Source organism: Pleurodeles waltl, chromosome 1_2, assembly GCF_031143425.1.
Source record: "Pleurodeles waltl isolate 20211129_DDA chromosome 1_2, aPleWal1.hap1.20221129, whole genome shotgun sequence".
Lineage (NCBI taxonomy): Eukaryota > Metazoa > Chordata > Amphibia > Caudata > Salamandridae > Pleurodeles > Pleurodeles waltl.
The window spans coordinates 820,415,839-820,437,561 of record NC_090437.1 but is presented as its reverse complement, the minus strand read 5'-3'; positions in this window follow the sequence as shown (position 1 = coordinate 820,437,561).

Below are 21,723 nucleotides of genomic sequence, written 5' to 3'. Positions count from 1 at the left end.
AGACACCATTCAGCATCCGATTTTGCGACTTGCAAATTACGAGTCGCTCAGACTCGCAATTTGCAAGTCGCAAAATCGGATTTTGCTACATCTGGCCCCTAATGTGATACAGCTGCAAATGTAAATGAAAGGAAAACGCATGGTGCATGGCAAAGTCTTAAAAGAAGGGAGTATGTTTACAGCCTCATCACCAGTAAAAGCAACAAGTGGCCTAAATGTATGTTTGAGAAATTGGTCACATGGCACAAAGTTTTGTTATTGCTATTTGTTTGCATTCTGCTCTTGGAAATACTGAGAGCTTCAACTCTGATGGTTTCAAATTGGCTTGCAAGAAAAAGCAAAAAAAAAAAAAAGTACCACAATCCAAGCGCAAGTAGTGCGAGTGCGGAAAAACACTAAACAAACAACTAATCAATACTATGTGCATGTTCCTGGGAAGAAAACAAAAACACAGGGAGATAAGGTGAAGCCAACAGGTGCTGACACATGCTCACCAATAAAAAGGAAGAATATAAAATTGATTTGAAGCCAACCAATGGTAAATAATTGTAAATAATGGGTGGGCTAAAAGTCCTTTTATAGCGTTTTTTGGTAGAAACAATAGATCACTTAGATCACTGCAACAGACAGTGCATGAGCTGTCTTAGGCAAGACTAAAAAGACTGCATGGTGCAGTGGTTAGGGCAATGAGTAAGTGCTTGACTCCTAGCAATGGGTACAGTTTGAATTGGACAGTATGACACTAGTTACATTGATCAAATACTTGATGTTACATGACATATAGTTTTTATTTAGTTAAAAAAGAACAGTGAGGCACCCAAAATAACAACGTAATGCCTATTTAAAAGGCATTAACCTTGCAATGCAGTAAGAGCTGTCATGAATGACCTACAATGTTCTATGCTGATGGCATCAGTTAGGCATATTGACACAAAAAACTCTCTCTGAAAGCCATCCACAGTGTAGTGACCCAAGCACACATAACCTGCTGCCAATATACACCAATTTTACAGTTACTTTCTGAGGCATTCGTTTTCAGGTGACCCTTACCTGGAAAGGCAAACACTTGTTTTAACAATATTTTACCTGTTCGAAAGTCATGAAAATGACACAATGCAATTATTACACTACGCACAATGATGTGCTTAATGTGGATAGAGGGATGGAGGTAGCTAAAGAGATGGATGGATGGATGGGTAGGTGGGTGGGTGGATGGATGAATGGAAGGAAGAACGAATCTCTCGAGAATGACATTAGAGGGGTGAAATTTGGATTAAACATTGTAAGAAGATAAAAAGTGGGAGAGGAAAGCAACACAAAATGTGTGAGTATAAATTGTTGGAGGGACTTTTGGTAAAAAGTAGAGATGAAGACAGAAACAGAGGGAGAAGAAAAGAGTTGTAGAAAGGAAAAAGTAACGAGGGAACAGGAAGAGGAAAAGAAAGAGGGGCGGAGCAAGGTCCAGATTTGAAAAGGGTATAAATAGAGATACACAAGAGAGAAAAAGAAAAGGAAAAAGACCAAACAGCGAGCAAGGGAAAAAGGTAGGGATATCTAGAAGCAGTAAGAATACCACATGATGTCTTGTCAACGGAACACCACGTAGTAGTTCCAGGCTTGCGTTTAACGAAACAAAGTGCATTCTGTGAGTTTTTGTCTAGTTCTCTTTTGAACCAATTAGGCACATAATAGTTCATAAAAGGAAATCACTGTGGACTTCAGCAGTTGTGTCAACGTGACATTTGGTAAACCTACGTGGCAAAGATGAGGCAGATAAAAAATGAGATATACTTAGAGATAGACATTAAGAGAATGATGCAGAGAGGAAGCTGAAATGATGAGGAGTGACACCATTCACCATGAAATCCGTTGTCATTTATTCAAGTTAAGAGTCAAGTGAAACACCCCATCCAACACAAGCCTTCTCTCTCCTTCTCCTCCAACTGTCAGATCCCCTGGTTACCATCACTAGGCTCTCTTAGTGACAGTTGCCAGGTTCCGTAACCAGGTTCTAGTGAAGGTACTACATACAGGTTCTACATACAGAATGTCACAAGTACTACATGCAGAATGCCACACATCTCCCTCCCTTGATTAACAAAAGACGAAATGAAATTTAACAACAATGAAGAGTATCTGATTATAAATGAGAACTTTTTTACAAGAGAACACATACAATAAAGAAACATAAGCACTAAACAAAGTCATCTAAAATTTTAGGACGCTTGATAATTCTTGAAGACTTCCTTGGTGAAAAATGATAGTCAACAAAACCATCATCACCCACAGATTTACCTTCCTCACAAGCAGATTTCACTTTGACCACTCTTCCAACATTCCATACTTTGTGATCTTCAGTTCTTACAGCATTTCCCAGAACTTTCTTAACTTCGAATGGTCTAGAGAATTTTGAATGTTCTTTAGAAAGACCAAAACAAGGATTCTTTACCCTGACAAGATCACCTACTTCAATCACCACTTTCTTGACTGCTCTGCGCTTATCAAATCTACTCTTTGTGCCAGAATTTTTTTTTGATTCTTTTAAACATTTCAACTTATCATTACATACAGTTTCAGATTTTGAACCCACCTTGTCATTAACCCATGAAGGACACACCAATGTGTTTGGTTTTCTCCTTCTGAACAACTCAAAAGGTGAAAAGCCTGTAACAGAATGATGGGTCAACCGATAAATGCTGATTTTAAACGACACTTCCTCTTTCCAACATTTATTATTCGCCAAAGCCAATTGAATAGTTTCTTTTAATACTCTATTTAACCTATCTACCATTCCATTGGTTTCAGGATGGTAAAGAGAAGTTTTCTTATGTTTAATGCCTCTTTCACTCAAGAAGCGTTCCATGTCTTGTGAGACCAATTGTACACCATTGTCAGTCAGAATAGCGGAAGGAAACCCTTCTCTATCGAAAATATCATTAAGAAAACGTATTACATCGCGTGTCTCAACAGACATAGGCCCTCATTCTGACCTTGGCGGGCGGCGGAGGCCGCCCGCCAAAGTCCCGCCGTCAGGTTACCGTTCCGCGGTCGAAAGACCGCGGCGGTAATTCTGACTTTCCCGCTGGGCTGGCGGGCGGTCGCCTTCAGACCGCCCGCCAGCCCAGCGGGAAAGAGGCTTCCACGATGAAGCCGGCTCGGAATCGAGCCGGCGGAGTGGAAGCTGTGCGACGGGTGCAGTTGCACCCGTCGCGTATTTCACTGTCTGCACAGCAGACAGTGAAATACATGTAGGGGCCCTCTTACGGGGGCCCCTGCAATGCCCATGCCAGTGGCATGGGCACTGCAGGGGCCCCCAGGGGCCCCGCGACCCCCCCTACCGCCATCCGGATCCCGGCGGTCGGACCACCGGGATCTGGATGGCGGTAGGGGGGGTCGGAATCCCCTCAGCGGCGCAGCAAGCTGCGCCGCCTTGGAGGATTCAATGGGGCGGCGGTACACTGGCGGGAGCCCGCCAGTGGTGCCGGTCCGACCACGGCTTTACCGCCGCGGTCGGAATCCCCATTGGAGCACCGCCGGCCTGTCGGCGGTGCTCCCGCGGTCCTCCGCCCTGGCGGTCTTTGACCGCCAGGGTCAGAATGACCGCCATAGTGATTTTGAATTCGGGCCACCTTGAATACATATCCATTAATACAATTATATATTTATCAGAGCCCGAATATCTAATCGGACCCAAAATGGCCAACAAAATTTCTTGCCAAGGTTCTTTTGGTAGCTCCCTCACTTTCATGGGTTGAGTTCTACAAGTTAAAGTCTTGTCTGCATTGGAACACTCTGCACGCTCCCTAATACATCTTTCAATTGACAAATCCATACCTGGCCACCAATACATGAGTCTTAACCTTTCTTTTGTTTTGGAAATACCAGGATGGCTCTCATGAGCCATGGAGATTAATTCATCTCTCAACTTCCTTGGAGGAACAAGCCTCGTTCCTCTCAATAAGAAATCACCATGAGTTGATAATTCATCTCTGACTCTCCAAAACCCGCATAACTCTTGATCATTCTTCTCAGTACCATCCCAACCACCTCTGATTTTTTTAATAACTTTCTGTACAACTTCATCACCAAATAACTCCAATATCCAGTCACTTTCCTTAATTATGCCATCCCTGATCATGCACACATCAAAGTCGTCCCCACAATACATGGAGGTATCTTCAGACTCCACATTGTCGTTTACTAACCTCGAACAACAGTCTGCAAGGTTGTTTTCAATCCCGGGTATGTACTGAACACCAAACGTAAATTCCTGCAAGGCTACTACCCATTTTCTGATTCTACCAGATACTTCATCCAACCCTTTTTTTCAAAGATTTCTTTCAATGGTTTATGGTCCGTTCTTACCAAGAAATTGCTACCCCAAACAAATTTCCTTAGTTTGTTCACCGCCCAAAATACAGCCAACTCCTCCTTTTCGATAACAGAATAGTTTAACTCTGCCCCCTTCAAGGACCTTGATAAAAAAAGTATTGTTCTTTCAACACCACCATGTGTTTGTATCAAGACAGCCCCAAGTCCTTTGCCCCCAGCATCCAACATTATTACTGTATGCTGTCCTGGTTCAAAACTATTTAAACTAGCAGCAGATTTCAAACTATGCTTCAATGTAACAAACTCCTTTTCATACTCATCACTCCAGTCAAAAGGGACACCTTTCTTCACTAACTCTCTCATACATATAGTTTTATCATCAAAATGATCCACAAATTTACTGTAGAACTCAGCCATGCCAAGAAATCTCACTACCTCATCTTTTGAGGAAGGACTGGAAAAATTAATAATGGTATCAACCAATTCTTTCTTGGGTTCAATACCCTTGGAAGAAATTCTGTGACCAAGATAATCAATTTCATGAAGATTAAATTTTCATTTTCCCGCCTTTAAGGTCAAACCGCTCTTTTCAAGTCTCTGCAGAACCCGGCGTACTCTTTCATTGTGTTCTTTCTCATCTCTACCATATACAAGAATGTCATCTTGGTATACTTTGATACCTTGCAGTCCTCCAAGCAGTTTTTCCATGGCACGTTGAGAGTCTTCATGTAAAGTGATCTGGTGGTAGGCAGATGTTAAATCTATAGAAGAGAAACAATTTGCACTTCCTAATAAAGATAACATTTCATTAATGTTAGGCAAAGGATAATGATCCACCACTATACACTTATTTAATTCTCTTAAATCAATGCAAAGTCTTGGTTCGCCATTGGCCTTGACAGCCATGACCACTGGAGCCAATCATTCAGTGGCTTCCACTTCTTTGATAACACCATTCAGCATAAGCTTCTCTAATTCTGTTTTCATTTTCTCTTTGACCATTAAAGGTACATGTGGTATTCTTGGTTAGAATGGGGTTTAGAATGTGAGGGTCTCCCAGGAGACAACGACAGTTGGAGGACTGGAGAAGGAGAAAGAGAACAGGGAGAGAAACTATCTGTGGGCTGAGGTGTTTCCGTTATTACGAATATCTTCTAAATAAACACACTATACTTTAAGAAGATCCGTGTACCAGCGAATCTTTCACTGGCGACGACGTGGGATGAATTCGTATTGAGACGTACTCGAAGAAACACCTCAACCGGGACTGTGTGATCGCTTGCGTCTTTAGCTGCCTTGCTTTTGGGCACTCGGAGCGGCTCCGCGCACCTCCGGAGCTGCTGCTTTCAAAGCCCCTAGGTGTCTTTGTTTTTTTTCCTGTTTTAGGGTGTGCCGCGTGTGTGTGGAGCAGACGAACAGACTCTCGTGCTATGCTCAGGTAACGAGCGCACGCGCTGTGTTTTTTTTTCTCTCCCTTCTACTTCCTGTTTCAACGCACACGTTTTACATTGCGTGTCAAGCCTCGCTTTCACCCAGACATTGTGCCATCTGTTTCGAGTGGTTTCCAAGTTTACAATTGCACTTGTGTAATCATCCTGGCAGACATATTGGAACGACATTTCTACTACAACTATTAAGATCACTCTCACAGTTACAAGTAAAAATTTTACAAAATGCAGAATGTTACCTGCCCACCGTTTTTTTTTACTTCACCTGGTGAACCACTGATTCCATGGAGAAAATGGAAAAGTGTTTTTGCACACTATGCTCGAGTTTGTGGCACATCCTTAAGTGCAGAAAGGAAAATGTCTCTTCTGATGCATTGTCTAGGTCCTGAAGGACAGGAAGTTTTTGAAAATCTACCTGAACTTACAATTGACGATGCTGGTGACCTCAATGATTTCGAAATTTGTATAAAAAAGCTTGACTTACACTACCTACCTAAAATTTCAACAGTCTTAGAGAGATATCATTTTGGGAAAAGACTGCAAAGATCTGGAGAATCTGTTGAAGAGTACATTACAGTACTCAGAAAGTTAGCTTCCACGTGTGGTTTTGGGAGTAGTAAGGATGAGCGTCTGAGAGATCAATTCATGTTGGGCTGCAACATCGACAAAGCAAAAGAATCCTTTTGGACTAAAGACAATCCGTCACTTCATGAAGTTGTATCTATTGCAAAAACACATGAACATAGTTTAGCTTGTCTTGATGAGATTAGGAAAACAAATTCTCAAGCAAGGGATGATGAGATCCATTATGTCAGTCAAGGATGTAGTCTACGAGATAAAATGGGCTCTCAAAAAGTAGTAAAAGATAATTTTAGTGACCCAAGGGTTAAGAAAAATGTACAGGGAAAATGTTATAGGTGTGGTGAGTTTGGTCACTATGCCAATTTCAAAGGGTGTTTAGGTTGGAAAGTTGTCTGTAAAATTTGTGGCAAAAAGGGTCATTTTGCTTCATGTTGTAAGAATATTAATTTAAAAAAGAAAAATGTTCAAGAAATAACGCTGGAGGATGAAGATTCTCCAAAGGAGTTTGTATTACAAATAAAAAATGGAATTAGTGGGCCAGTAGAAGTTGTGTTTATTGATGGAGTTTCTATACCTATGATGTTTGATTCTGGAGCTAAGATCACTCTAATTCCTTAGAGTATTTTTGAAAAACATTTGAGAACTGGTGTTAAGTTGTTCAGACCAGATATTTCTCCAAAAGGATATGGGGGTGAACCCATTAAGCTGTTGGGTTATTTCATAGGTTCCATTCAGTATATGGATAGGTTCACAGCTGGTAAAATTTACATCTCAGTAAGAGGAGATTCTCTCATTAGTTGGTCTCATCAGAGAGATTTAAGGGTTTATCTTGATCCCAATGAGTCTCCTTCAGTTAGGTTGAAAGATTTAAATTGTATTAATACTGTGGATAATGGTAGACCGTCTTATGAACAAGAGTTCTCGAGTCTTTTTCATCCTGAACTAGGCTGTTTGAAGGGCTATGTTCATGAAATCAGGGTGAGGAAGGGTGTAATTCCAGTAGTCAGCAAAGTGAGAGGTGTTCCCTTGATGGTGAGAGAGAAGATGAAAAAAGAATTAGAAAAACTAGAACAAAATGGAATAATTGAAAAGGTAGAAGCCACTGAGTGGTTAGCTCCAGTAGTGATGGCAGTAAAGGCTAATGGTGAGCCAAGATTATGTATTGACTTGAGAGAGCTGAATAAATGTGTGATAACAGATCACTATCCCTTACCTAATATTAACGAAATGTTAACTCTTCTTAGTGGTGCTAAATGTTTTTCTTCCATTGACTTGACCTCCGCGTAGCATCAGATTAAACTTCATCAGGATTCTCAAGACTTGACTGCGTTCATAACGCCCTTTGGTACTTACAAGTTCCTTCGGATGCCTTTTGGTTTAGTTTCTGCGGCTGCAGTTTTTCAACGAGCTATGGAGAAAGTTCTTGAAGGAATCCAAGGGGTCAAAATATATCAAGATGATATATTAGTGCATGGTGAGAACATTTCTGAACACAACATGCGGGTTCGCCAAGTTCTTCTGCGATTAAGGGAAAGTGGCCTAACGTTGAAAACGGAGAAATGCAAGTTTAATCTGGAAGAGATTGATTATTTAGGTCACAAGATCTCTGCTCTTGGTATTGAACCAAGAAAGGTCTTAGTGGATACAATTGAAAATCTAGCGAGTCCTACGTCAAAAGAGGAAGTAATGAAGTTCTTAGGGATGGCCGAATTCTACAGTAAATTTGTAGACAACTTTGCAGAAAAGACCAAAACCATTAGGGAACTAGTAAGGAAGGGTGTTACGTTTCAATGGGATAAAGCATGTGAAGATGAATTTAAGAATGTGAAACATCTCTTGAAGTGTGCTCCATGCTTGCAAAGCTTTGATTCAAGTCATCAAACCATCATCATGGCTGATGCTAGTGCAAAAGGTCTTGGTGCTGTTTTACTTCAAACCCATAATGGTGTAGAGAAAACCATACTGTTCATCTCAAGGTGTTTAAGGGGGGCAGAATCAAATTATTCGGTAATTGAGAAGGAAGCACTGGCTGTATTTTGGGCTGTGAACAAACTAAGGAAGTTTGTTTGGGGTAACAAATTTCTTGTGAAAACTGACCACAAACCACTGAAAGAAATTTTTGAGAAGAAAGGGCTGGATATCATTTCGGGTAGGATCAGAAAATGGGTAGTGGCTCTTCAGGAATTTTCTTTTGAGGTACAATATATACCAGGTGCGCAGAATCTTGTTGCTGATTGTTTTTCCAGACTTGTGAATGAAGTTTCAGAATCGGAGGATCAATTTGTTGAGTATCTTGATGAATTTGATGTTTGTTTGATTAGGGAAGGAATAATTAGAGAGAGTGAATGGAGGAGTAATTTATGTAATGATGCAGTGGTGCAAAAGGTTCTTAAAAAAATCAAATATGGTTGGGATGGCACTGAAAAACAAGATCAGCATTTGTGCGGTTTTTGGAGGGTCAGAGACGAGTTGTCCTCTCAAGAAGGTCTATTATTGAGAGGTACTAAACTTATTCCTCCGGAGAAATTAAGGGATGAGCTTATATCCTTAGCGCATGAGAGTCATCCAGGGACATCGAAGACAAAGGAAAGATTGAGACTTGCATATTGGTGGCCGGGCATGGATGTTCAAATTGAGCGATGTGTTAGGAAATGTGTGGAATGTTCCAGAGCTGACAAAACCTTGATGTGTAGAGTTCAACCCATGGTGGTGAGGGAACTACCCAGTAAACCGTGGCAGGAGGTTTCGTTAGACATCCTGTGACCTATTAGATATTCCGGCATCGACAAGTATGTTTTGGTTTTGATAGACATGTATTCTAGATGGCCTGAGATTGGGATCACCTCTTCAGTAGAAACTCAGGTTGTCATAGATTTTCTTAATCAGATCTTTGATAGGGAGGGGATTCCTTCTTCCATTCTCACTGACAATGGTGTGCAACTTGTTTCTCAAAACATAGAGAGATTCCTTAGTGACAAGGGAATCATACATAAGAAGGCTTCTCTCTATCATCCTGAGACTGATGGCATGGTGGAGAGATTAAACAGGGTGTTAAAGGAAACCATTCAATTAGCTCTGGCTAATAACAAATGTTGGAGAGAGGAGATTTTGAACAAAATCAAGAATTACAGACTAACTCCACATACAAGTACAGGTCTTACACCTTTTGAATTGTTTAGGCACAGAAAACCTAATACGCAGATGTGTCCATCTTGGGTTAACGACAAGGTGGGGTTAGAGCCTAACCTGGGGTGTAGTTTAGAACATAAAATGGACAGGGAAATTAGGAAAACTCTTGAAAGAAAGGCAGATTTTGACAGACGGAAGGCGGTAAAGAAAATTGTGATTTCAGTGGGTGATGTTGTCAAAGTGAGAAATCCGCGATTTGGTTTATCTAACACTCATTCTAAATTCTCTTCTCCTCTCAAAGTGATAAAAGTTATGAAGAATGCTGTAAAGACAGAGGATCATAGGATTTGGAACATTGGGAGGATTGTAAAAATCTCTGGGGATGGTGATGGAAAATCTGGGAAAGTAGGTGAAAAGAAATGTGAGCAAGGGGATAACCATACTGCACTAAGAAGAAGCTCAAGGGTCTCTAGACATCCTAAGTCTCTAGATGATTTTGTTATCTCAATGTAAGAATATGTGCAACAGGGTTATTTCATTACTCTAGGGAGAGTTGCACTTATTCTTTTCTTGCTTTATATGTGTTTCAATGAGTGCACTGTATTTTGCATTATTTAATGTTTCAATTTTCAATTTAAATTTTTATATTGCACTGTATGTTGCGGGTACTAATTTGTAGCATTGTGTTAAGAGTACATTTCTGTTTTTTTTAAGTTTTGTTAATGAGGGGAAGATGTGTGGTATACTTGGTTAGAATGGGGTTTAGAATGTGAGGGTCTCCCAGGAGACAACGACAGTTGGAGGACTGGAGAAGGAGAAAGAGAACAGGGAGAGAAACTATATGTGGGCTGAGGTGTTTCCGTTATTACGAATATCTTCTAAATAAACACACTATACCTTAAGAAGATCCGTGTACCGGCGAATCTTTCAGTACACTTCTTACTTTGCTGACCACAGGTATGGCATCTTTCTTCATCTTAATTTTATGTACATAACCTTTCATACATCCAAGTTTGTTTTGAAACAGGTTTGGAAATTCTTGTTCATATGATGGTCTCGGACTGATAACATTGATATACTCATCATGTTCCACAGAATCAATGCACACATCATTTTTCAATCTTGCAGATGGAGATTCATTGGGGTCAAGATACACTTTTAGATCTCTCTGGTGAAACCAACTAATAAGGGAATCACCTCTCATGGAAACATAGACCTTACCAACTGTAGATCTATCTTTGAATTGGATTGAGCCAATAAAGTAACCTAATAACTTAATTGGTTTTCCACCATACCCTTTAGGTGAAATATCAGGTTTGAAAAGCCTCATCGAAGCTCTGAGATGATTTTCAAATAGAACTCTTGGAATAAGTGTAATTTTTGCTCCTGAATCAAACATCATGGGAATACTTACTCCCTCAATTTGTACAGACTCTATTGGACCACAGTTACCTTTTTTGACCTGTAAAACAAATTCTTCATGAAAATCATCATCTTCTAAACTTATTTCCTGAACCCTCTTTTTCTTTATGTCTACACTCCTACAACACGAAGTAACATGTCCTTTCTTACCACACTTTTTGCAAGAAACTTTCCACCCAACACAGCCTTTAAAGTTGGCATAATGACCAAGTTCTCCACACCTATAACACCTTCCCTGGAAAGTTTCTTTCTCCTTCTTGACTTTTGAACTTTCTTTGACCATCCTCTGAGATCTCATCCTCTCTTGTGAGTTCTTCTTATGATTGACAAGATGTACATCACTCTCTCTTTCAGTAAGATTAGTCTTCCTAATTTCCTCAACACAAGCTGAACTATGTTCATGCATTTTAGCAATAACAATCACTTCACTAAGAGAAGGATTATCTTTGTTCCAAAAAGATTCTCTTGCTTTTTCAATACTACAACCCAACATAAACTGGTGTCTTAACCTTTCCTCTTTATTACTCCCAAAACTACATGACGAGGCTAATTTCCTGAGAACTGTGATATATTCCTCTACAGATTCACCTGGGTGTTGAACTCTTTTCCCGAAGTGATACTGTTGAAACTTTAGGTAAGTAATGCAAATCTAGTTTTTTTATACAAATCTCAAAGTCATTGAGCTCACTCACATCATCAACAGAAAGTTCAGGAAGGTTTTTTAAAAACCTCCTGGCCTTCCGCCCCTAGACAGTGTAACAAGAGTGACATCTTGCGCTCAGCACTCAATGAAGCGCCACAAACTCTTGCATAATGTGCAAATACACCCTTCCATTTCTTCCACGGAATCTGTGGTTCACCAGGAGAAGGTAAGAAAAATGGGGGACAAGTTACATTCTGCATGGTGAATGATACTATTAAATAATGTATCAATACTACTCTTAAAATTTTATACCACTCTATGAATTTAAAATTATACCACTCTATGAATTTAAAACTAGAAATTTTTGAGAATATATGTAGATTTCAAAGTAGAATTTCGTACATAAAGGAACACAATCACTGGTATAGACAGTTAACAAAATTACAGTGCCAGCTCTAAGAGGTACTTTCCCACGACTCTATCTCTTCCTTAGCGCAATAGCGCCACTTTCTGGCACCCCGAACAGAGTCCAAGGAAGAAAACGTCATCCTATCTCTTCCTTAGCGCAATAGCGCCACCTTCTGGCACCCCGAACGGAGTCCAAGACGGAAATGACGTCCGACACCGTGAAGAAACCTGAAGAGCAGAGCAGCTGATAAGCCCTGCTGCTAAGTGCACGTCGTTCAAAACTGTGGAGAACCTGCTTAACAAATCAGCTCTGTGAAGTTCCGCTGCCTCGCAGAGGATCTCAGCCTCCCCCAGAGCCAGCGCAATGCCTCACTCTGCTCCGCGAAGGAACGGTTAAGTCAGCCAAGATGGCAGTCGTATCTCGAAAGGCCTCCGGAGCAGGACTCGCACCTCCGGATGAGGCCAGACCAAAACTAGATACTACCACACGCTTTCACGGAGATCAGCACGGAGAATCACGGAGATCAGCAGCATTGAAGGTAAGTTGAACAAGTTGTGTTATGCTGATTCAAACGATGCCGGGCCGGCCCTGGAATGAGAATTAAGTCTCTGCTACACAAGAAAGTCGGGTCGTCGCAGCGTTTTCACCAAAGTTGCCAGAGTCCTTCGAAAACAGGTGAGGTTTCACACAACATACAAATCCAGTGTTGCTGGGGTGTTGACACTTCACAAGGTTTGTGAAGTAAATGTTGATAGGTTCTTCTAGCTCGTCGCCAATGAAATGATGAGGAGTGACACCATTCACCATGAAATCCGTTGTCATTTATTCAAGTTAAGAGTCAAGTGAAACACCCCATCCAACACAAACCTTGTCTCTGCTTCTCCTCCAACTGTCAGATCCCCTGGTTACCATCACTAGGCTCTCTTAGTGACAGTTGCCAGGTTCCGTAACCAGGTTCTAGTGAAGGTACTACATACAGAATGTCACAGGTTCTACGTGCAGAATGCCACAGAAGCATTACATGGAGAACATGGTGAAAATTCTACCCCTACATAGAAGCAAAAAGTGACATTAAGAGAATGATGCAGAGAGGAAGCATGACACGAGAACATGTTAAAAAGTCTACTCCTACATAGAAACAAAAAGTGAGAGATGAAGAGGAAAGGATCAGTGAGGAAATAAAGTGACATAGAGAGAGAGAAAAGAAGCATCTATCTAGAAATAACAGGCATCCGTATCAGCAATAAGATCAACAGGTAGCCTATAATTGCAAAAATAAAATTCTCATTACAAACTCTCTGCCTTCCTAGCTTATGTGAGTGCATTTGAGGGATAAATGAACAGTTTGCCCTTTTTTCCATGTGATTGCTGTGTATTCAATGAAAGGCATTCTGTCAACTGGAGGTGTGCCAGAGGTGTGGGGTGGGGGTATGGTGGGCAGGGCACAATCTTAAAAGACCTTTTTCTACCCACCCACCCCTTCCTGAAACTGAATTAGCAGGAACATCCATCTCATGTTTTTTTTCTGCAAGACAACATGATGATACCAGATAGTGTAGGGCCTGTTGCAAACTGTACTACTGAATTTCAGAGAAACCTAACTTGCTGCAAGCTGAGGTATTTGAATTGCATATGGTTCTCTGAGAGCAATATTTGTTTGTTAATTCACCATTTTGAAGAATTTATCAAATGAAGCAAGTCAACCTGTTGAAAACAGACACATAAAATGTCATTTTAAGGAAATACCTACTACAGGGAAATATGATGCTTTTGTGAGAAGGCACATGTTCATATAAATATCATGTCAAAAAATGAAGTTCGTTAAAATGAGTGGGTAAACGGATCAGGGAGATAGGAGTAGATCCCCCTTTCAAAAGAGAAAAAGTCAACTTGTTGAAACCCATACTTGATAAAAAAGAAATATTTAAAAAGTGGTTTGACTAAAAAATGTCATAGATACAATATCTTTATTTCTCCACATTTTTCCTCTTTCTATGTGTGCTGCAGAATACAGAATGCAGGGAAACACCTCATGTGATTGTTTTCGTGCAGGAAGGTGCTCCTTCCTGCACAAAAACAATCATCCTTGCAACACAGGCATCCTTGCACCATGGTGGAAGGGTGCCTGCCATGATGCTAGGCAGCAATTTGTGCACAAGTGCAGCGGAAAGGGACAGAAATGCGCCATATCTTGTAGATACATCTCACTTCTGCCTTTTCCCAGTCGCGCAGGGTGGCACAGCAAGGCACTTGTTGCGCTGTCCTGCGTGCCGGGCCTTGTACATGAGGCCCTGTGGGTGTTTTTTGTTTCTTGGTTTCCGGCTGGTGTTTTTAATGCAAGTTAATAGAGCAGCGCTTCCAGGATCTAGTCTTATTTATTGCTATGTTTGACACTCTGCTAACGGCTGCTCATGTGCTTCTGCCTTTTCTTTATTTTAAACTACTTGCTGACACATTTTTTACTTATGTAAGTTTTATTTTGTATATTGTTGATGACGGTATGCTTTTGATATGTGTACTTAATATGGACTTTATTATAATTATTGAATAAAGTAATCCTGACTGACTGACCGATTTGTTTCTGTTGGCACGATATGCAGTGCTATTGAATATCCTACTATAGTAGAAACAGGGAGGTATTAGTAGCTGCGCGATTTAATAAGATGCTCACGGAAAGGAAATCAGTACTCTCTAAAATTGTCCTTATGCAGTGAAAGTCTAACTAGACCCCTCCCAAAGCCACTTATTCAAGGATGACAGCATGCTTTCCTGCTCCTCTGTATTAGTTAAAGAATCATCTCTCACAATTTTAATTACTCCCCCAGGACACACTGTTTTGAAAAGACTGAAGAATATGCGATTCCTGCCTGCGCAGTTCATTGTGAAGGCAAAACATTCCGTGATGTTATATGTATTTCACATTTTCACAATTAGCATGATGTATTACAAGTGCACATGCTCTATAAATTCGGTCTATAACTCTTCAATAATTGATTAGGGCCCTACATCCCAGGAGGGAAGCTATGGACATACAATGAGTCACGCTGACTTACATTCCTTTCTTACCAACCACTATACAGAAATCTCTGCATTATCTCTACCCCTCCTCCTCAATTGACTTCAAACACAGCCCTTTTATTATTCCACCTACTAAGCCTACTCATTGTGTGTATTGCATCTTTATTACACTTTTTATTATCTAGAGACAAATTCTTCTAAGTGCTTGTTTCTAATCCGTTGTTCTTACAAGTCATTCACGAGCTTATACTCAATACAGTTGCATCGCTGAACGGGAAACAAGAAACTATACATTTTCGTGTTTCTAAAACATTTAACATTAGCAAAAGGGATGACATTTGCTCAGTTTGTGTGTCCAAAGTTGTTAGTTATGATTTAAGACGCTAAAACTCTATTTAATGCACTCCCACACTGACAACAGAAGATGAGATTTGAAGCACAGGAGCATGGTAATACATTCCTTACATGCATAACTCAAATGAGCGTTTGTCTCTCCATTACTTTCTTAGGTGGAAGACAGGTGAGAATGGAACACAAATGGCAATTTTGCCAAGTTTCAAGTTTGAATATGGTATTTATTTCCGTGTCCCATGAGTAACTCTTCGAGTGGCACTCACTTTAAGTTGAGCACTATATAACTATCCATTCAATGTCATTTTGGAAAATTTTCACTTTTTCTGACGGAAAGAAAAGATCAGAACAGGGGTTTAAAATGTAGGAAACCTACTAAAATGGTCAAACTTTCAATCTTTATTGCTTTACACCTCTTCAGAGATCAACAAATCCAAATCATCGTTAGCATGATAAAACCCATGTCAAAGCTAAAAAAATAAACAAGTGTAAAAGAATGTACTAATTCTGCGGGAATAATATGAAGGGCTTTGCTTCATTTACTGGTGATCTTGGTGTAGTCTTAAGGCATAGCAAACAAATATAATGATTGAAATCTCGAATTACGTTGTGATAAAAGTACAAATGCGTTCAGTTTGTACCAGTCCTGTTCGTGTCTCAATAGCAAAAAGGTAGGACCAGTTTCCCTCAATGAAACACTTGTCATGCCTTGTACTCAAGCGATAGTTCAAGGTACGGTTACAAGTTTCCAACCAAAGCAGAACGCACAATTATTTTCTTTTTGCTTAAACATAACTAGTCGTAATCAAGCCTCAAAGTAACCTGGATGACTTATGCTCTCAAAGATGATTTTAGATGAAGGAAGCCAACACTGAACTATTGTCTGAGAGATCTCAAAATGTTGCAAAGAGAGGATTTTGTTCTGTGCGGAAGGAATTGTTTGTTCTCATGCCGCGAATGATCTCAGTATTCATTAGTTCCCTCGGGGAAGCATTTCAAGAGTGGATCGACTGATAACCTAATAGACCACCACAGCCATTCCGATCACAAAAGCACTTGACAAGCCAAATTCAACCTCAAAGCTTGAATCAGAACTGAGGAGTTCAAGAAAAAAGCTGACAAACAAATATTACCAGGGACGAACCTTGGTCAGTAAATTTGGGGGGCTGTGAGCTTCAGATTTTCCAACAATCACTCTGGCATGTAATGTTAAAATAAAATATACGACAAGCATGGTGCACGAGAGGTGTCTCAAGGGCAGTAGAAAGAGGAGTGTGGTTTGGTACGAGTATGAAGGGCCTGATTTAAATTTGGATTACTCAGTCACAACGATGACAGGTTTCCCATCCGCCAAAATATAAATCCCATAGTAAATAATGGGATCTATATTTTAGCGGACAAAATATCCGTCACCGTCGTGACAGAGTAAGCCATCCACTGAAATCTAAATCAGGATTTAAGTGAGGCAAAACATAATATTTGGTAAAATAACTAACATTATTTAGAACTTTCATGAAATTGGCCCCGATTCACAAAGGTGAACTTAGATGTTTGGTCCGAGACCAAAGTTCTAAGTTTATGACTTTGGGAATTCACCTGCCTTAAAGGCGGACCTAAAGATAGCACTTGGAAATGCCCTTTGTGAATTCCCAAAGTTGTAAACTTAGACGTTTGGTCTAGATTTATACCAAATGTCTAAGTTTACCTTCAAGATTCGGGCCCATAGAGAGGCCGAGAACGTGTGCATGTTTTTGTCCTTGTGTATGTAAAATGTCTGCTGAAAACTACAGACCACTCACCATACCCGACTGAAAACCCATGCATCCAACCTATTGTAGGAAAGTCCTCCTTTCTGCCCTGGTCACCCCCACACTTTTTGGACAGGTACTGGTGGTTACTGACTCTTGGCTGTGCCCTGGGTACTGCTTACCAGTCCCAGGTCCAGTGCTCTGTGTAAAATGGATATGTAAATTAGGCTAATTATAATTGGCTAAGTTAACCTACCTATAAGTCCCTAGTATATGGTAAGGCATGTAGGTTTAGGGACCACAGCATAGCTAGTGCACCCATAGGTGCACTGCTGAGGTGCCCAGTGTCATTTTAAAGGCAGGCCTGCCTTGCTGGCTGCTTTTAAATTAAAGTTATATGCAAATTCGACTTTGGAATTAAAAGTAGTTCCAAAGTCTTAAACTACCTTATTTTTACATATGTCACCCCTAAGGTGTGCCCTATGTGCCCCTAGGGCTGGGTGCCATGTAACTATAAGCAGGGACTTTATAAAAATAGTTTTATAAGCCCTGGTGAGGTAAAAACCGCCAAATTCGTTTTTCTCTCATTGTAGTAAATAGCCTTCATAGGCTAAAATGGGGAGACTTTATTTTAATTTTTAAAGTCTCCTGAAATGATGCATACCAAGAATTTGGGATCAAATTAATTGTTGTAATAAATCCCACAACTTCCAGTTGTGGGATTTAATATCACTTGTTCAGGTAAAGAGTTTTAAACTTTACCTGAAAAAGTTACCAATTTCAGACCTGCATTGTTTTTGCTGCTGTGCTCTGATTGGCCAGCCTCTAGCAGCTTGGCCAAGCTACCTTGATGAGGTGTGAAGTGGCCTGGCTTCACACAAAGGAATGTGCCTGTGGGAGGGAATCTCCCCTCAGCAGATGGTGAGGCAGGAAGGGGGAGGGCTGCCAAACTGGTCTTCAAAGGCAGAGAAGGACATTTGGAGCAACCAGCAACACCCCCACATCCTGCAACCCCAGACAACTAGGTGCCCCCTTGATTAGATTAGGAGAGGGCAGGAGAGGGGTGTGTTTATGATTTTTAGCCACACCAGTGGGTGGGTGCAGCCAGATGTAACCTCCAAAAATCAGATTCAGCCATGATGGATTTTTGGAGAATGTTGCCTCCTGGGATTGATTTTTGCCACACTTCCCAGGAAGTGGTCATCACAGGGGGAAGGACCCTGCACCTGATTGGAGAACCAGGAGCCCCCTGCTTTTCACCCAGGAGCAAGGATAAAACTGGCAGACCTGCACCCACACCTCAGTTCCCTACCACATCCAACAAGGAAGAACAACAGAAGAAGAAGGACTGCCCTGCTGGACCCCTGGCCTGCACCTGGAACCTGCACTCAGAAGGACTGCACCAGCTGCACACTTGGGCTTCACCACAAGAAGGACTTTGCCTGGCTTCCACTGGTTCAAGGAGGGACTCCCTGTTTGCTACAGGTGAAAAATTGCTATCCAGATTCCCCTGCACCAACTCCTGAAGAAAACGACCAGCTGACCACTGTCCAGTGGCCAAAAAGGAGTTTTCACCAGGTGCATTCTGGGAGTTGTATTCCACACCCCCCAAGGACCATCTCAGAACTTCTGGACCCTTGGGGTGAGCTGTGGACCCCAAAAGAACCTTAAAAGGACATCTGGGAAAAGCCCCAGAAGTTTGGAGAAGTTTGGACAACTTTTGTAAAAAAGCTCCATAGAGGGACCGACCTGCCGCGGCAACTCTAGCCGGCTTGCCTCAACCGCGACCCGGCCTGATTTGCTGGTTCGTCCCGGTAAAGAAAATCTCTGAAAAAGAGACTAAGTCCGAAGGTAAAAAGTTGACCGGGACCTCCCAGCCAGCGTATCCGAGGAGGGCTCCATGGACGTCGGATCAAGATCCAGGTTTACCCCGGTCGAAGGATTTTCACCTTGAAAAAACGACTAAGTCCGAAGGTAAAAATCTCCACCGAGGATTCCAGCATTGCGGATCCGGAGAAGGGCTCCAGGATGTCGGATTGGACTGGCAGGTTCGTCCCGCTGAAGAAAATCTTCGAAAAAGAGACTAAGGGGGTCATTCTGACCTCGGCGGTAAAAGGCGCCTACCGCCGGTCAGAAATCCTCCATAATCCCGCCGCGGTCGCGGAAACCCGCCACGGTCATTCTGACCCGCAGAAGGCAAACCTCCGAAAATCCGACCGCCACAACAGACCGCCAGACCAGCGGTCGGCGGAAAGGTGGAGGTGACAAAACCTCCACCGTCACGCCAACAGAAATACGCCCATGCCATTACGACCCACGAATCCACGCGGCGGTCATTCAAACGCGGTATTCCATTGGCGGGACACACCGCCGCGGTCAGAATACACACAAACGAACAAAACTCAGCCACATTGGACGATTTGAATCCCACACACCTGATACACATACACACACCACTCCCACACACACAATACAATATAAAACACACACCCACATCACCCACAAACCCCTACGCTAAAAAATTCGTAAAGAAGGCAAGAGCGAGACACCAGCATCCAAAAAATAACAGCCACAGCCACTCAACACCATCACCCACACACTATCCACACACAAAACAACACACACCACCACACTCAACTCACTTAAATACACATACTCCACCCCACACATCATACACACCACCCCATGGCACCCCAAAGACAACCCCGCTTCAAAGACGAAGAACTCAGGGTTATGGTGGAGGAAATCGTTCGGGTAGAGCCCCAGCTGTTCGGCACACAGATACAATACACCAGCATTGCCCGGAGGACGGAGCTATGGCAGAGGATTGTCGACAGGGTGAACGCAGTGGGACAGCACCCCAGAAATCGGGAAGACATCAGGAAGCGATGGAACGACCTACGGGGGAAGGTGCGTTCCATGGTATCCAGGCACAACATCGCCGTGCAGAAGACTGGCGGAGGACCCCCACCTCAACCCCCACAATTCACATCATGGGAGGAGGAAGTCTTGAACATCCTGCATCCTGACGGCCTCGCAGGAGTCGGCGGAGGAATGGATACTGGTAAGTTGAAGCTTCAATACTGCTTCCCCCCCACCTGCATGCCAAATCAGACCCCAACCCTCACCCCCATCCTCGAACCCCACCCTCACCCCCACCCCCATCCTCACCCCCACCCTCACCCCCACCACCATCCTCACCCCCACCCCCAGCACACCTATTCCCCGCCAATGTCTCACCATCACAACCCACACATCCCAAAACCTAGGCCTGCATGCGTCCACTAAGCATGGACACCCATCACCAAAGCATGCCCAATGCATATACACATCCCCCCCACAAGCCACCCTCACCAAAGCCCCCACACACGAATGCCAGCACTTGGGGACACGAGAACCCACAGATACACCCATATGCCACTCATTGAAACTATAACCATACCTCTATACCCCTGCAGGACCCGACCGTCAACACACCGCGGCGGAGGGGCCAGAATTTTCCACACCCCCCACCCAAGAGGCCGTCAGCGATGACAGCAGCTCTGTCGACCTGGACACCGATGACCAGCCCGGACCATCGGGGACCTCTGGACAGTCGGTTCCCCTCACACAGGCCCAGGCCACTACAGACCCTAACCCCTCTGGGAACACCAGCACAGCTCCCACCCAGCGGGCCCATGCCTCTGTCTCCAGGGCACGTCAATCTGCGGTGTGTCTACCACTACAGGGCACCCAGGATAACCCACCACCCCAACAACAACAGGGACCTGGGGGCAGTGGTAGTGGGCACACCGGCCAGGGGGCAGAGGCCCAGGGAAACAGGGGAACTCGGAGGGCAGCTGTGCGACAGGGGGGGGAGGAGAGGCCCAGGGAACCCACTCTCCACGAGGTCCTCACCACCATCATGGGAGCATACAACCGCTCCCAGGAGACGATGGCGACGGTACTGGCCCGGTTCCAGGAGATCCAGGCACTGCAGGAGGAACACTATCGGGGGTACAGGGAGGACATCAGAGCCATCAACACCACCCTGGTTACCATGGTAGGGCTGCTGCAGGACCTCGTAAACACCAGGGCGGACACTGAACAACACCCAAGGGCCCCTGCCACTAGCCTGGACCAAAAACAGCCAACCACCTCCGCCGGCGCTAGTGGACAGGAGGCCCCCGCACAGCAGCAGCCCACCAGACCCCCACCTCCTGCAGGAGAAGAACCACCCCGCAAGAGGGCCCTGAGATCTCGCAAGAAGACAGAGTAGGATGTCAAGACCCCCGCCAGCAATGGATACCACCTGATGTCATCCCACTGTCCCACATTGTCACCCTGTCCATCCTTGAACTGCCCATGCTCCATCTCTCCACAGGCCTCTGGACAATGCACCTGTGTGACTGTTACTCTGGACTCTGCCATGGACATTCCTTCACCATAGCCCCCACCCACTTGAAACCACCCATCCCATTTTGAGCACTTCAATAAACACCTATTTTGCACCAAAATATCTGGAGTCTGGCTGTGATTTCAATAGATTGTAATTGACATGACAGTGCAAATATGTCCTTGTACATGGTGAAGTCAACAAACAGCTGCCACAAAGCTGTAGTCCATGGGGAAACGAAGCACAGGACTCGTAGTGGGGACCCC